The following is a 19,260-nucleotide window of genomic DNA, read 5'->3' as shown; positions in this document are numbered from 1 at the left end:
CGCAAGATTAGTTGAATCCCACAGACGGCACCAAATGATAACGTCGTGTTTCGTACGCCCTTGGGCTGAGTCGCTCAGCCGAATTGGGTCTTTACTTGAGCCGGATTCTAAGGGGTAAAAGAGGGGTGGCCCTACGGTGGCTCAAGGAACCTCCGATCCCAAAGTTAGTATAGAGATCAAAATACTTTAAAGAAGAAGACAATAATGGAGTATATTTACAACAGACTTGAGTTCAACCTCTTTACCTTGCAGTTTTGGGCAACCTTTATACTTGATCTTTTAGGTCAGGTGGGTCATGCCCTGTGTTTTGGGGCAGAGGGATGCCTATCCCTAGAGTCTTCACCATCATGCTGCATTTAATGCGGCATAGTTTTCTTGGTGCCAGCATTTAATATGACGTGGGTCTTTGGCAGAGTTGCCTGGTGCCGTCTTTTCCCTTTTCCTCGATCATGGTTTCTCGCGTCCTTCTGTCACGTTCCATCTCAATATTGATGATTACTTTCGACTTGCACGGGTTTGGAGCCCGCCCGACCCGCATGGGTCTAGGACCCGGCCCGAGCTACCAAGGGGGGCCCTTCCGAGCTCGGGCCGGTATTTCTGGAGCTCATGGGGCCTGGCGATGTAATGGGTTTGGAACAATATCTTGGGCTTTAGGCCCTGACAAAAATACCCCTTTACAGTTGTCTTTGTAATTAAGGACAAATTTGCATTTCCATGCAAGTTTTCGTTGACTGAGTAACAAAATTATATTATTATATATCTTTCTTAAAATAAAAATTGATAAATGAGTCAAGTGGAGTCGATGCTCAAGCTCGATTTCTTGTCAAGTTTCAAGTCAGGTCTAGATATGAAAAGAGAGTAAAGAAAAATGAATATATAAATGACTATAGACCATGAAAGTGGACATTCATATGCCTGCGAGGACCCGTTCTCAGTTGGCACGGGAGCAGAACAAAGGCATGGCAAGGGCCACGAAAGTAAGGTTGGCCGTTATGGAGCAACTCATTAAAAGACTCAATGACGAGGTGAAGGACCTTCGAGAGGAAAACCAAGCCCTTAAGGATACCTTCCGTGACTTGGTACACCACGATGAGCCTAGTGTAAACAAACATCATTCAAGCAAGGTTGGCCTTCCCACTGACCCTGAAGGGACATGCAAGAGCGTGGTTTGGATCCTTGGGATCTAGATCCATCAAGAACTTTGATGAGCTGGCCTGCCTGCTCCTCACTCACTTTATGGCCAGCCGAAGACAAAGACGCTCGACCACTTACCTCCTCACCATCAAGCAGAAGGAAGATGAGAGCCTGAAGGCTTACCTGGCCAAGTTCAGCAAGAAGCGGATGACCGCGGAAGACTAAGATGAGAAGATCACGATAGCAGCATTGTTCAGAGGGGTCTGGCCCCAATCGATGTTCATGGCTGAGCTGGCCAAAAAGACCTCTACCACCCTTCGAGTTCATGGACCAAGCCAATAACTTCATCAATGCAGATATACCCTCCTCGCTCTGATTGAGCCCCGGTAAAAGGAGTTAGAGGGAACACGTAAGAAGGAAAATGCCTTGACCAAGGGCCCCACCTGGGAGAAGATGGAATGTAAACAGAGGGAGTCGAGAAAGGAGGAGCCCGCTATAAGAGGTATGCAACATAGGTCTGACCGTTTGACATTCACTATCGCATAGGAGGAGAAGCAGCACACCTCGAGGGAACATCGTTACTACACCCACCATCGAACCACTTCTCACCATATTGGGGAGTGTCGATCACCTCAAACAGGCTACCGTCCACCAAGGTATCCACCCTCCCAAAGGAGAGAGCAGCCTTGGAGGGGTCATTCCAGGGAGAGGAGTCCTGACTAGGAATACCAACAGAGAAGGCGAGAGAGCCCAAGAAGAGGAGACATACAACACCAACTGCCCCCACACTCTCAACAGGCGTACCAGACAAATCCCCTGTAAGGGAGATTTGCACCATCACTGGAGGATTCATCACTGGAGGGGCAACTTCATCTAGGAGAAAGGCCCACGGCAAAGAGGCCTAATACCGAGAAGTTTGCTCAACCTCCTACCGACCTGCAAAGCTCCCCCGAACCGAGCCCACTCCTGTAATCTCCTTCGGGGAAGCTGACGAGAGTACCCGTATTCTATCTGCATGACGACACATTAGTGGTCACCAAGCAAGTCGCCAACTTCACTCAACAACGGCAATTCGACGGACACCTTGTTCTTGGATGCATTCACTCTCATGGGGATAGACGCAGCTCAGCTCCAACCACCTCCAATGCTGCTCAAAGGCTTTTTGGGAGAAACAGTCTAGCCGATGGGGACCATCACCCTATCAGTCTTGGTAAGCTACTCACCTTGCATCGCCTCGGTTATGATATACTTTTTGGTAGTAAAGACTCATTCCTTTTACAACGCCATCATCGGCCGTCCGATACTCAACCAGCTACGAGCCATCACCTCCACCTACCACCTAAAACTCAAGTTTTCTACGGTTCAAGGAATCAGTGAAATCCAAGGAAAGCAGATCTCAGCGCGGGAATGTTATATGCAAGAGCTAAAGTCCACCAAGGAGGAGGCAACACACGGGCATGCACCAATCTTGAAGTCGTGACAAGCTCCCATCAGGATGCAAGTCGTCTCGACTAGGAGGGAGGAGGAGGGGCGCATGCCAAGAAGAAAGGACAATAGGGGCCATCACCGTTTTCTCACATTTTTGCTTTAATTTTTTATCTACATACTTTGTAAATATGAACTTGTGGTAGATTAAAGAAAATGCTAGATCTCTTTCAGGAACTCACCAAACTACATATAACTACGATTCTCAGTCAATGAAACAAGGCTTCCATGAAGGAATGTTGAACCTCCCCCAAGGCCACGCATCTAATGCGGGAAAGCTCCCCTGAGGGAATGAACCAAGGCCCCCCTGAGGAAATGTCGAACCTCCCCCAAGGAACCAAATTGTGCGGGAAAGTTCCTCTGAGGAAATGATTGAAGGCTTCCCCGAGGAATCACCTCACGTAGGAAAGCTCCCTTGAGGGAATATCAAACCTCCCTAGAGGAAAGCTCCCTCGAGGGAATGAATGAAGGCTCTCCCGAAATTCCACCTCGTGCAGGAAAGCTTCCGCAAGGGAATGCTCCATTGAGGGAATGTTGAACCTCCCCCGATGAACCATCTCACTCGGGAAAGCTTTCTCGAGGGAATGAATGAAGGATCCCCCGACGCGCGGGAAAGCTCTCGTAAGGGAATGATTGAAGGCTACCCCAATGCTCCACCTCGAGCAGGAAAGCTCCCGGGCGCAGGAAAGCCCCTATGATGGAATGCTCCCTTGAGAGGATGACAATCCTCCTTCGTGGGGAATGCTCCTGGGCATGGGAAAACTCCCGAAAGGGAATGAATGAAGGCTCCCCTAAGGGAACGACATATCTCTCCAGAGGAAAGCACCTCATGCGGGAAAGCTCCTGTAAGGGAATGAATGAAGGCTCCCACGAGGCTCCACCTCACGCTGAAAAGCCCCCGCAAGGGAATGCTCCCCTGAGAGAATGTTGAATCTCCCCTGAGGCCACGCACCTCTTGCGGGAAAGCTCCCCTAAGGGAATGACGAACCTCCCCCGAGGCCACGCATCTCGGGCGGGAAAGCTCCCCTGAGGGAATAAACCAAGGCTCCTTTGAGAGAATGAATGAACCTTCCCCGAAGAAATACTCCTCGCACGAGAATGCTCTCAAGTGCAAGAAAGCTCCTATCAAGGAAAGCTCCCCTGAGAGGATGACGATCCTCTCTTAAGGGGGAATGCTCTTGAGCGCGAGAAAGCCCCCGTAAGGGAATGAACTAAGGCTCCCCGACGAGTGAAAGTTCCCCAAGGGAGCAAACATGCCACTCCCTCGGAGGAACGCGTGAAGTCTGGAGATCAGCTCAAGCCCACAGAGGCCCTGAAGTCCCGCCATGCAGAATTGGCAAGACATGTTGGTAATGGTCAAGTTAAATTTACATATATAGACATGCGCATTGACTTTTGCAGTGAATTTGGTCAGGTTTGGCTTACGCGCTGCTCGGCCATTTATTGAAAATATGCCAAGTTTGCATAACAGCACATCAAGAGAATTTCCATCATGGCTTTAGCTATGCGGCATAATTCAAGCGAGATGGGGACATTATGCTACAAAAAGCCTCAAGGGTCAACAAGAGTAAAAGCTCAGTAATGCTTGGTAGGGTACTGGCAAGATAATTATCCACTCACTGTGATGCGAGAAAATGGATGGTACTTAGCTGTCTGTAAAGGCGTGCGCAATAAGAGGCATCGCAAGTAAAAGCATCGGAAGTAAAGGAAACTGAATAGGAAGACGTAAAGAAGAAAATTGAATTCATCAACTGCCAAGACAATTACAACCAGAGGAATGTGATACAACAGTGAGAAACCATGCAAAGAGATACAAAAAAGAAAGAATAGCTCGAAGGCTCGAGTCGGTCTTGGCGGGATACGGTACCACCTACAAAAAAGGGAATGGCGGCTCCCAGGATTCAAACAGCAACTCCAGAGAGGCACCATCCAACAAGTACCGAGGCAAGGAGGGAAAGCAAGAGACGAATTGCCTCGAGAGGGAGGGGGTGCTGTCAACTCGAGCTCTATGGATTCCCCAAAGAGCTCAAGTTGAAGGAGAGATCCTACGCCATCGTGGACCCTTCTCCTACTCCTACTCCTCCCTAGGCCGGAGAGGAAGCGTCCGGGCCTGAGCAAGCCCGGGACACCAGAAATCCCCTTCGTTAACCCGGCTAGGGAAGAAAGCCCTACTTGTCCAAAATGCGGGGCAACCCAAGATGTAAGGAAGAATCGTAAACTACACGAGGAGTTCTAAGGCAGGGAAATCTATTGAACGATTGTCTCGCAAAGCTACAGATATACCATCTTTTCAAAACATCTCCCAGTAATGAAAAATAGCATAACCTTTGGAGGGGCATCTGCGAGAGCTTCAAGGAGGCCCCCATGCACATGCCTCCATAAGAACTCATCACAGGATTCGGTGTCGTAAAGCCAACCCTGAATTAGGGTACCCATCGAAGTTAAGAGCAACCAATATTAGTGCAAGGGGGGAAAGAGAGAAGGCAGAATTTCAGAACGCTTGAGAAAGAAGCAAAGAAGGGAGAGGACCTATATATAGGTTCGGAATGAAGGTTCACATCCCGAGATTCAAGGTTTATGCACATCGAATGGCTCCATCAGATCAGATGCGAATCTCGTAGAAACTGCCAGCGCAGATTTCGTAGCATGCATGGGAAAACGGCATCCATGCAATAAAGAAAGGATAACTAACGGATGATCAATAAATGACTGACTATTAGAAATCCCTCCGAATCCGCAAGAGAAATGCTAGCCATTAACTCACTCCCTCGGGAAGGCTAAGGGTAGGTACAACATTAATGACAAGAGAGTAGAATTCAAAGCATCATCTCGAAAAGAAAAATGCTACAGGTAAACGACAGCCAAACAGTGCAAGAGGATAAGTCAAAGCATGGGAAAGAAGTCAGGAAAGAAAATATGCATCTTTATTGATTAATCTGACTACAATTTACAAAGGGACCATGTGGCATTTACTACTGATGCAGCCCTAAGAAAGTACACGACAAGGAAAAGAAGAGCTACAGCCGTGGAGGAGGATTAGGACCAGCAAGCTCTAGGCCCTTCCGCAGATCACAAAAGCCCGTCTTGGCAGTGTTTTACTCTCATTTGGAGCTAACCGTGGGATCTTCAAAATCCCCTCACCTTGTGCCAACCGCGGAAGTGCTCGTAAAGAGGAAGTCGCCAAGGTCATCATCTTCCTGCAAGAACGCATCTGAGATCACCTCCAGCCCCAGCTCGCCAGCATGATTAAGGGCGGCGACATCAAGCTCAAGGGTCCTAAAGTCCAGAGCCCGCAGGTGCACCTCAAGCGGCTTGGAACTACATTGAGGGTTGAGAATGTCATAGTCATGCATCCTGTGCAAGCCTTCTAGGTACCCGTGAGACCACACGTCATCGCGGATAGAAAGAACCTTTCCCAGCTGCTTAATTGATCGCGTGGCTACCTATTGCACTTGCAATAGGTCGCTACGCAGATCCCGAATAACCACCTCCTGACCAGTAATCCTCTCACTGGCAGTAGCTAGATCGGCCAGTGTCTCTTCCTCGCGGAGCAGCGGATCGAGCATTAGATGATGGAGAAGGAGACATCTCGGCATTCAACTCCAGAGGGGGTTCAATCACCCAGGTTTGCCGTGGTGCCCTATCCAAAAGAGCACTCCAGAAGTGCATGTTGACCACTTCCGCCCTTCACAAAGTGTCGGTTGCATCCATCGAGATACAAGGGTTTGTACGGCCAAGATCCCTCACAGAGACAACAAGAGGAAGGGACTTAGAAGTTGCACTCAGGCCCGGCAATGCCCCAACCCGCTGGTGTCGGCAGGGCATTGTAGAAGAAGGAGGAGGCCCAACCATCTCCAAGAAGACGAGACGAGCCACACTAATCATCTGGGGAGCCAACGCCTTCAGAGATGTTTGGACGCCCCTTCGCTCTAGATAGATCCTTTTTCCTTTATCTTTGGGAAATGATTCAATGGCCCGTTTCCTCGAAGAGCGCGGCAAAGGTTCAGGCACCCGAGGAGGACCTCGAGTGAACCAGGAGCGGATGTCGGGCTACCCAATCTCGCGCAATTGTAATGCGACGCAAATCATCCGATGTGGCCACAAGGTGCACCGCCTTGTTGTTTAACACAACTCCTTAGGCTGCCTTTATTGGGAACTCAGCCCGAGAAATTTGTCCCACCGGGAATTCCATTCTCGGCCACCCATGAAGAAGAATTTGTTGGTCTAGTCTAAGACTTTGCAGTATCTCGACTCTAGCACAACCAACTCAGGCTCCACTTGTGATGTCCCCAAATTCCGTTTGGGAACGAACGGACATTTGAAGCGTCGAGACATGCTACACAAGGTTACATGCCCCCGTTCATGACATATAAGATGCAATATTCCTAACATGCATCTAACATTATGCAATATTCGCAGCGGATAATTTTTTTTTTCTTTAGCAATACTATGCACCAAACTGAAAATATCCCAAATACTTAAAACATACTTCATATATAAAGATCCATTGAATAACTAAGATCACAGCACTAGTCCAAAATAGTTATGATCCAAAAGTACTGGAGATGCAACTCCATCGTACGAGTAGTAATTTAACTACTATATTAACATTAACGACGCACCGTCGTTCAGTCGACTGTGTCTAGTTGGTCAGCTCCTGATCCTCCTTCAGGTCCTGTAACAAGATCTACCATTCGGAGGGAATGGTAGTTGGGATTACCACAGTGAGATTTGATTACAAATCTCAGCAAGTTAACAAAAAACTTCCACACAGTCTAATGATGCATGGATGATAGTAAAAGCATAAATGCATAATCAATTTCATAAGTAATTAAAGCATAACTTAGCGTACAACATAGCATAATTGACATAACTTAAATTGAAACATGAATTGAACTTAATTGACATGAACTTGATCTGAAACTTGACTTAGCATGAACTTGCTCTGAAACTTGAATTAACATGAAAAATACATACTCCACAGTTGTTGTGGCCCCATGTATTCTACGTGTAAATACATACTCCACAGTTGTTGTGGCCCCATGTATTCTACGCAAACTTGACTTAACATGAAAAATACATACTCCACAATTGTTGTGGCCCCATGTATTCTACGTGTAAATACATACTCCACAGTTGTTGTGGCCCCATGTATTCTACACATTACAATGTAGTTAAATACATACTCTACAGTTGTTGTGGCCCCATGTATTCTACACAAACTGAATGTACTCAAGATGAAACGTGACTGGAATATGAAAGGACTGAAGCCCTGACGTAACATAACGTGACTTGAACATAACTTGAAATACATGACCAACTTGAGATAAAAACATTTCGTAACATGGCATAACATATAATAGACCACATATTTAACATGACATACTTGTAATGTACATTAATACATGATAGAATATATTATGTAACAGATAAAAATTTATGACATAATAAATTCTGTATAATAGACAATTACGTGATAACTTGACATGGCATGACATATATGATAACATACATACATACACCGTAGTTATTTTACTTAGCACACATACACAGTAGACTGCTAGTAAGTTAAAAGCTAACTTACCTCGATCTCCGCGTTTCTTACAAAACCTTAAGCGCGATCACAAGGAACTGTAATTAGTGATTCTAAAAGTTAACACTAAATCACTAATAAATTGAAATATGGAAAATACTAACTTAAAAAGTAAAATTTCTATTTTACTCTCTGCATGTAGGAAAATGACCGTTTTACCCATAACTTAAGGATTTTGCATACTAACTCCAAAAGTCACCAAAATTTACATGCCTCATATAAATTTTATCCTCAATTCAAATATCAATTTAGAAAAATTTAAAACTAATCACAACTATTAAAACTCCATAGGGCCGAAATTCTCATATGCTATTTCTATTGATTTTTGTTTCCAACTTATTTTGATCAACCTTTTGATCTATGACTTATAAATATGTGATCTTCAAACCAAACAATCACATGGTTTAAAAATATATCCTAAAACATATATAAGCTTCTAATTCAAGATCACATGGTTAAAAATTAACCAAAACATAAATTTAGCCAAGAACATCCACACTTTGGCTTATCTGAATATCTCTTTACATAAAATTTCATATTTTTGAAACTAACATAAAATATCTTCAAAATAATAATATAACATGTATATAAGATGCTTAGGATCCTCCAATAAAATTATCAAAGTCATTAGAATAGGTTTAGACCACCAAAGAGTTAAACTTTCTCAAAACAGAAACTGTTTTTCCTCTTCCAGTTTCTAAGTTTCTAAATCTAAGAAAATATTTCATCAAAACCTTTAATCATGCAAAAATCCTCAACCAATAGTCATATATACATGTTAACAATACTCCATAAAAATTTCGGACCAATATCTATCCATTAGCTTGGTCAAAAACTCCAAACTATAACATATTCTCCAGTTTATCTCCCAGAATGACCTTTCTATAGTTTATACAATATTTGACTGACCAAATGATTTTCAAATGGGGAAAATAAGATATCGATGTAAACTAGACTCAAAAAGGAATAACTTATATGAAGGAGACTTTATGATAAAACACTTACAAAAGCTTCGAAATAGGCGTGCAAAAGAACTCCTAAAAGCTGTCCGAGAGAGAGTGTTTGATAATCTTTTATTGGAAGGTGTAATTGAAGATAAGTTCGTGGGTGCTGGCTGGAGATACTTATGGACGAGATAAGGGAGATGATAAGGCTGGAGTTGAGAGTTGAGTGTGGTTTTCTCCTACCCAAAATATCTATAAAAGATTATCTCAAAATATTCTATCTAATAATATCTATAAAAATCAGCTCAATATATTTTTCAAATGTGGAGTAGACTTGAAAGAATAAGGTGGCTAAAACTTTGCCAGGCCCCATAATCTCCAGGAATGCCGGCCAAAGCCCTGAAGGGCCCCCCCTTGGTAGCTCGGGGTGGGTCCTAGACCCATGTAAGTCGGGCGGGCTCCAGACTTGTGCGAATCGGAGGTAATCATCAACATTAAGAAAGGACGTTGTAGAAGGACACGGGAAACCATGATCGGGGAAAAGGGGAAAGACGGCTCCAAGCAACTCTGCCGGAGACCCACGCCACATTAAATACCTGACACCAATAAAACTAGGCCGCATTAAATGCAGTATGGCGGTGGAGACTCCAGGGGGAAGCATCCCTCTGCCCCAGAACACAAAGCATGGCCCACCTGACCTAAAAGACCAAGTATAAAAGTCGGCCAAAACTGCATGGTAAAGCGGTTGAACTCAAGTCTATTGTGAATATACTCATTTGTTGTCTTCTTCTTTAAAACATTTTGATCTTTATACTAACTTTGGCGTCGGAAGTTCCCCGGGCCATCACAGGACCACCTCTCTCTTGCCTCAAGATCCAGCTCGAGTGGAAACCTGGTCTGGCTAAGCAACCCAGCCCAAGGGCATACGAAACACGACGTTTATAACATCCATTTACAAATGCAGTTAATTCACTACTTAATTGGTCTTTATCGCAATTAACAACTCCTCTTATCAATCAAAATGTGTCTTCCTTTTTATAACAGAAACTTTAATTTCCGAAAGAATAAACATGTACACACATGGATTTTTACTCCCTTACAATATTATTTACTCAAATTCTTTTTACATTAACTACAAGAAAACTGCTAAGTAGTGATATGGAAAACATGGAAACCAATATCTCTATGTTATTTAGTCATGATTTATCAAACTTGTCATTCATGCTGCAAGATGTTAGAAATTTAGAATGGGGGCATATTAGGAGAGTTGTTGCAATGCATGGGTTCCTATGATGGAGCATTTTGGTATAAAAGCTTGTTTTTAGTTGTTGTATGGGGGAAGGTTGAGTAATGCTACATACAGTTATAAAGTGTGCAAGTATCGTGCAATCTCTTTAAAAAAGAGTATGGTTCACTATTAAAATAATTAATTAATTTTTTATGTGGACCCTATATTTATTCAATTTTTTCAAAGTGATTGTACGGCCCTTGTGCACTCACGACTGTAACTATCATTTTTCTATTATATACATGTTTAATTGCTCTTACTTACCCATTTCAATTGTTGTATACGTGTTCAACATGCCAATACAAACATCTAAATTAACAAATATTGTTGTTGTCCAAACATTTCAATTAGCATTCCAACATCGTAACACTGTTCAAAATTATCCAACAATATGTTGCAAGTGGGCCACACTTTGGTCAATATTTCAAACTGGGTAATAATACCCTTGCAATTTTTTTTACAACTCATTTAAAATCAAATGTTGTAATTGTGACACTTCATTAAAAAATAATTTCAATTTTATATAACTATATACTCTTCATTTTAAATAGAATATTAAAATTGCACACCCCAAATAGTGTTTAAAATGGCCTAATTAGACAATTTGTGCCACTAATAGGGTTCAAACATGGCCTAATTCAACATATCATTCCATGTTTTAATTATCCACTGTGTACTTACGGAAAACTCCTTACTGAGAGCGTATACACCCCCAGAATTAGTCGAGGAGCTGTTTCCAAATACTCGGTGCCAGTAGTAAAAAATTATATTAATTTACCATCAAGAGACATGCATTATTATTGCTAGAATATATAGTAATTCCAATAAAAATTACAATAAAAGGAATCATGACAACCAAAGCTTCCCTTATATTTCTTCTCCATTCTTTTAAAATTGGCTTGTTCAACCTTTATTCGTTTATCATTTGTCCTCTTGTTCTTTTGTTGAGCTAACTACAATGTCATTTTACTACAAACTCTATTTTCCATCTCAGGATCAACCCATCCAAAACTCTGAATGATTTTTTAAACAGTTGTAAAACCATTTATCAAATCTATTTGCCTTTCCGAAAATCCTCATGTGGATGGGATCTCATAGTAGCATAATGGTCAATTCAAAGTGGCTATCTTCATCACTAATTGTAGCCTAAGAACTTGAATTGGAGTCATTTGAACTGGTCATAATATTGGAAGAATGGATAGACAGGATCTCATTTATGTACTGCCATGAACCATGCAATAGTCACTTGCTGAACTCATAATTCTCAATATTTGTTTGGGAGACCAAACTAGACACGAGTTATATACATGCCATGCAAGGGTGTTTAATAAGCAATACAAGTTAAGATTTACTCTGCTCTTTGATAGTGAGCATGTTTTGTTATTTACATATGAATACAATTAAACGAAAATGAGTGTTAAGAAATGCATCTTACAAAATTTTTGTTTGACACCACATTTTGAATAAGATCGAAATATGAGTTTCCATATACAGTACTGCATTTCTGCACCTTCCTAATATAAAAATTGGACATTTTTTGCAGTAGGTATCAACACTAGAAAATCAAAGTCTAATCGCTCAATGATCATAGAAAATAAAGTTAAATAATTGCTCAACAACCAATATATATGTGTATAAACCCTAGAAAATCAAACTTTAAAATCCTCTCACCAGAAACAACTAAAATGAAGATGATATCTTGATTCCATACTTTTAATCAAGAAGAGTGATGCCTTTCACTAGGAGCCAAACAAAATAGTAGACTTTGTTGTGCCTTCCACTTGTGGCATCGATCCAAGATGAGGATGAAAAATCTTTAACAGTAACGTGGGGCGAGATGGGTCTGGCAAGGGGACGATGGGCTGACTAAGGTGATAGCAATAACTTTATGGGGGTGCTAGCTAGTGATCTCAAGGATATGACAACCTCGGTAGGGTGACAATTGAAGAATGTTGGATAAGTCATGTATTGGGAGAAAAAATAAATTACAAGGTATTCTTACTAAAGTTTTGAATTTCATTTCGATTAAGGCACTTAAATGAAATATTTCGATACAAGTTTGTATTGGTGTATGGTTTCGAGAATGTTGGATAAGTCATGTATTGGGAGAATAAATAAATTACAAGGTATTCTTACCAAAATTTTGAATTCCATTTCAATAAGAGAAAAGCTCAGAACCGGTTAAGTGTCATACCCATTTTTACACTGGCCAATAGAATCTCAACATATATGAGATTTATTTATCTTACAGTGGGTCCTATCTTATTGAATTAGCTCTATTCCTTTCCTATGCTCTCCCCCTCCCCATTCTACTCTCTCCTTTCGGTTCTCTTATTTTCTTTACTCCTCCCGATTCTCTTCTTTTCTCCTCTCCCCTTTTCCCTTTCTCTCTTTTCTCCCCTGCACCCTCTGCTCTTGTTCCCTCTCCATCAAGTGCTTTGGAATGAATCGTTCTCTGATTCGGAACCCACTGGATTTTAGTCATTAATTTGTTTCTTTTCCCATGGAGCAGAATGTGCTGAACTAAAGATGATGGTGAATTGCTACCAGATCCTACTGTTTTTTGTAGGTTTATTGGTATGCTTCTCTACCTTACACTTACAAGGCCTAATCTGTCTTACTTAGTGCATAGACTTAATCAGTATATGGCCCAACCCATCATTTAATAGCAGCTTATTGCATTTTACAATATGTGAAGGATACTGATGGTCATGGTCTTTTATTTCCTACTGCAAATTCCCTAACAATTAAAGCTTTTGCAGATTCAGATTGGGCTTTTTGCCTGTAGTTGTCAGTTTACAAGTGGATATTGTGTTTTTCTTATGGATTCTTTAGTATCTTGGAAATCAAAGAAATAGACTACTATCTCTCAGTATTCAGCCGAAGCTAAATATCGTTAAATGGCTTCTACCACTTATGAAATTGTTTGGCTTCTTACTCTCTTATCTGATTTTGGTGTAACTCATACTCAAAGTGCTCAATTGTTTTGTGATAGTTAGGCTGCTTTGCATATTGTTGCCAACCCAATTTTTTATAAAAAGATAAAATACATTGAGTTGCACTGCCACTTCATCAGTGACAAAATTCAGATTGGAATCATTAAGACTTTTCATCTTGCTTCTCAACATCAACTTGCTAATGTTCTCACTAAACCTCTGAGCCGTTTACTCTCCATCTTGAAGGGGGTATCAAGTATATTTTCCACGTGTCAAATGTATTGTTAATACACTAGTTTTATTTATTTGTTCATAGTATAAATACTTTGTAATTTTCATTATTCATTTTTACACACATTCGAAAATAATACTTCTTCAATTTTCCATAACTAACAAGAACCTTCTGTCTACTAGGGTTTCACTCTTGTTACTCTCTATGCATGAAACAATATAGCCCACAGGTCGGATAGGCTATGTTTTATAGTTTAGGGCAGAAGCTACTTTCATGTATTTACATGGCTTTTAAGTGCTAAGGTTAGCAAGGTTGTAATTTTCTGCTTGTTAAAATTGGGGATCTTGAACTGTGTTTATTTAATTGAATATAAGAAAATGAATGAAGGTTAGGTTGATATGTGTTGTGTGGTAGTAGTTTGCTAAATTTTGTGACATATTTTGGAATAATGGTTTTAGCTTTAAATATGAGCGCGTTTGTGTTGTGAATAATTGATATGTTTTGTGTTAATTAATTGGGTTAATTGTATATATGGTTGATATTTGGTGATGTTATGGAATACGTTTAAGTTTAGAGTTATGATCAAGAGTTAGCGAGTCGAAGTTGGAAGTAAGGATGAGTTTTAGGCTACGATTGGGAACACAATTATTTTTAGATATTCTCAGACTATTTCATTATTATTATCATACTATTTTAATATTATTCACACACTATTTTACTATTATTTATAAGTATTCGAAAATATTTTTAATACCTAAAGGGATTCTTATTTTGTACTATGCTCATATGGTAATGAATTGGTTGGAGGAGTTGGAAATTTTAGATAGTCATCGGCTTGGCACAAAAATAAGAGACAAAGGCTTAGGCCCATTTACATAAATTTGTAAACTTACAATTTTTAGTGAATTAAATCTATAAGTGCTTGTGTTTTCGTATGCTGTTTTTTAATTTTAAAGCATGTCTTATTTTCATTTTATGAAGTTTTCTATACCCGATACACGAGAATGAGATAGTTTTAAATTAATCGTCTTTATCACTCTAGAGGTTTGGGCACTACACTTTGTTGTCTCAAAGAGAAATTCATATATAATTGTAAAGTGCGTAAGTATCGTATAGTCATTTTAAAAATGAGTAGAGTTTACTATTTAAAAATTAATTTCTTTTCATGTGAATCTCGTATTTATTCACTTTTTTCAAAATGATTATACGGCGCTTGCATACTTACAATTGCAATTATCATTTTTCATAATTAAAACAAACTTTTGAGATTTTGAACGTGGCTCTCGATCGGGCTTTCGGCCCGTTTTAAATTCACTACTATTCACTACCATTGCTTCTTGTATTTTTAAATTGAGATTTTTATTTTCTTCTAGCGGTAAGAATGATAAAACTGATCTCTCTGTCTAGCAATTTTACTTATGTGGTGGCATACAATGTAGCATATAACATAATATGAAAAATTAAATAATGCAAAATATACATAACCTTTAAAAGTATAAACCGGTAATAAAAAGTTGAAATATTAAAAAAATAAAATAAGAAGAAGCGTTGGTTTTACAAATTAAAAAAAAAAAATCAAATGAAAGCAAAACAAAAATAAAACAAAAAGAAAAAACTGTGCAAGAGCCACCTATGATTATTATTTCACAGTTCAAGAACAAATTACCGGGCCTCAGTCACTCGGCTTGAGTTCATATGTTGTTGGGCCATGGGCCAGTTTAAATTCATTAGTCTTTCGACTCTCTTTCATTTTATTTCAATCCAGTATGTCATGTAAGGCCATGGGCCTTAGTTTTATTTCCTTCTCTACGGTGATGTTAGTTTCGGTTAACCTGGTCTCATGTAAGGATCAGCACAGTTGAAAGAAACGAGCAGGGCTCTCATGATTCTGTCCAAAAACTAATAGAAACTTTTATCTTCTTGTTCATTATTCTCTCTCATTGTTTCTGGACGTTATAGGCCACCGCCCAGTGGCTTGTGATATCACCTTCGTGTTGGCCATTCGCAAGTCTTTGTTGAAAGCCTACATAGGCTAGATGGGCATGGGTGGCATCCATAGTGGTTGTTTATTTGGATATCACTGTTCATCCAGGTTGTTTTTATTTTTGCCCAGTCCGGAGGCAATTATGGGTCTGGGTTTTACCCGGACCGATAACTATTACCCACTTGCTTATATTCTAGGGGTGGGCTCTGACTCCGTCGGAGTCGGAGTGGGCAATTCCGCAAGAGTCGGAGGAAAATTTTTTTCCAACTCCGACTCTGATCGGAGTTTGATATTCCGATCAGAGTATATTTGGGCTTTGGCCCACCTCTAACTCCAAAGGCCCATCTCCGACTCTGAAGGTCCATGCGCAATCCAAGGCCCAACTACCTAAATAACATAAATACAAATGACATTGATTAAATAGTCATACATTACACAACCAAAGAGTAGTAAATTAGTAATTGAACATTGACAAAGTCTTGATTCTTAAACATCGAGAAAGGAAAAAAGTCTTGATTCTTGAAGTTGAAGCCAGTAGCCACTACCATTCGGCATTCGTTCTCATAATGTTTTATCTGCAAAATAATACATATGAAAATATTTAAAAAAAATATAGTATGAATTATGAAATGGTCAATAATTTTTAAATGATTTAAAAATACTAATATAGTACCTTAATAGCATCACTACAACACACGAACACAACTCTTCATCCATGTAACTTGTAACTCATCCGCAATTATCACTCATCTACAACTATGCTAGGGTTCACAAGTAGGTCTACAAAATCATAAAAATTAGAAGTTGAATAATTAAAACATTACAAATATTTAAATTATCATTTAAAAGCATATAAACTATAAAGTTACCTGATTCAAGCTTATAACTCTCGGGATTAATGATATATATTCCAATGGGCATTTCACATAGCCAGTTCTGTGTGCAAATAAGGGTCTCCACAGTTGAAGCTGACAATGAACTTCGATAAGCATCCAACACACGACCTCCAGTGCTAAATGCCGACTCAGAGACAACCGTAGTGATAGGAATAGCCAACAGATTTCGGGCTATTCGAGAAAGAATAGGAAACTTGGTGGAATGAACCTTCCACCAAGTTAATAACTGAAATGCAACACTAGGTGTCTCGACATCTTCCATCAAATAGCGTTCAACCTCAGACCTACACTGCATAATATTCCTCGATGCACGCCTTTGATGATATTGCTGCACCAATGGTGATGAAAGAGCTGCAGCAGAAGCAGTGTAATCACTAGAAGATGTCGAACTGGTAGGGTGTGAGGAGCTACAGCTACCACTTGCTGGAGTAGAATGACTATTATTGTTGTAGTGGCCATATAAGTCATCAATATCCTTTCTTAGCTCTCTAATAAACTTTTCAGCCTTCTCTTCCCCAAGGATGTTAATAAAGAAAAATTGTATAATTTCCAACTTATATCGGGGGTCAAGGATTGCAGCCACAAGTAATAATCTATTTATCTTCACAATATCCCCCCAATATTTATCATATTTTGATTTCATCCTCATAGCCGTAGGAAATAACAATCCCTCACTATTAGCATAACTTTGTTGCAAGTGTTCATGAATCCTCGAAAGCTCGTTGAAGTATAAGTTTGCAGCACAATATTTGGATCCAGATATCCGCATAGTTGCATCATAAACCAACTTCAAAAAATCAACAAAAGACTTCACACGATCCCAATCAACTGCATTTGGCGCACCGAGCCCCCTTCTCCCCCTAGTAGATTCCATCAAAGCATACCTCAGACCCCCATCCTCGACTTCCATTCGCTGGAATGCTCTTTCGTACTTCTGCACCACCACCAACATCATATATGTCGAGTTCCATCGAGTCGGAACGTCCAAGCACAACATGGCAGAACATGGAATCTGAAGCTATTCTGTTATCGCCTTAAACTTGCCAAGCCTTTGGGAGGAAGCCCTCACACATCTCACAATGTTGCAGACTTTGGTAATTGAATCATCAACCTCTTTCAACCCCTCAGAAACAATGAGGTTGATGATATGAGTACAACATCGAACATGTATAAACTTGTGTCCACGAATGATATCATCTTTTACCGTTGTATTCCTTTTGAACCACTCAATTGCAGTATCATTGGCACTGATATTGTCAACTGTGATACTAATGACTTTTTTAATACCCCAATCCTGAATACAATCATCCATCATTGCACCAATGGATGCACCATTGTGATCAACAATCTCTTTAAATCCAATTATCCATTTATGCAGCGCCACTCACTGTCAATAAAGTGGGTTGTGATACACATGTAGCCCACATTTTATATGGACGTCCATATATCAGTGGTGAATGACACTCTCTGGCCAGTTCGAGAAAACATCTCCTTCATTTTCGTCTTCTCCTTCAAATGCCTCTTTAAACAATCTGGCATAACCGTATACCGTGAAGGCATGGGAAAATGTGGCTCAAGACAGCGCACAAATTTGTTGAAGCCTTTCTTGTCAACTGTGGTAAAAAGTATCTCATCAGTAATGATCATCTTTGCAAGTAATTCCCGCAACATCTTCTCACCATATTGAGGGATTATAAGCTTCTTAACATGTGATCTGCCAGCATCAGTTGCCATTTGAGTTTCATAACTCAGCTTGGTTTGATCAGTGCCAGTGGCAGCCAATCCCTTTGCGATCTTATACCTCTAGAAACCAGTAAGATGTGCTATTAATACACTGGTGCCTTGCTTCTTCGAATGGCAACCACAAAGTTGCTCACAGTGGTTACATCTTGCCTGAGGGTTCACACGATCACCAGGAATTTTAGAAGGCCGTGGTGGTCAATCATGCTCAATGGGCACATCTGCCATCTCCTCCTTTTTATTGAACATATCTTCATCTTCTCCTCCTATATCTATTGGGAGTCGACTACTTGCACAGAAAGTAGCTGCTCTAGATGCTGGTCTAGATGCGGCCCTAGATGGGGCTCTAGGGGTGGAAGTACACGCTGTCGTGGTGGTGGAAGCCCCCGCCAGTGTAGGAGCACTGGCCTTGTCTCCACAATCTCTACTTCCACTAGCACTAGAATCCATACTATTTGAAATCAAAGAACCTGAAAAACTAAATTAAAAACAGGAAGTTAGTTGCTAAAATAAAAAATGTAAATACTGTAAATAAAATAAAATTAGAGCAAGTAAGTATATGCTCTTAATTAAATGTATTGTTGGTTTCTTTAAGCAAATAACTAATATTGAATAATTTTATATGGTCCAAAAGTAGGGCCGTGAGGTCCCTTCCAGACATCTAATATAATGCAAACAAAGTGCTAGGTAGCCAAAACTTCAAAAAGAAATGAGTTAAGGGAAAATATATATAGGAAGTTTTGGCAAGTGAATGTAAAATATTTAGAAATTGATGTTTGTATTCATTATAATAGTTAGGGCGTGTTGGAGATATGAGGATGTGGGTGTGGTGGGTCAACCCAAGAGAAATGATAAGGAACTAGGAAGATTCATGGGAGGAGAGAGAGTGTGTGTGTAGGAGAAAGAGATCAGATCATGTAGGATTTAATTAATCACAAGTATATGATTTACAAGATAAATGGTTCCCTATATCCTTTTTAAAGAAATGAACAGAAACATAAAGTTTTTCCAGGCCATTCAGCTTTTAA

The sequence above is a fragment of the Carya illinoinensis genome, chromosome 11, assembly GCF_018687715.1.
Source record: "Carya illinoinensis cultivar Pawnee chromosome 11, C.illinoinensisPawnee_v1, whole genome shotgun sequence".
NCBI lineage: Eukaryota > Viridiplantae > Streptophyta > Magnoliopsida > Fagales > Juglandaceae > Carya > Carya illinoinensis.
The sequence above is the reverse complement of the archived record's forward strand: the minus strand, read 5'-3'. Positions refer to the sequence as shown.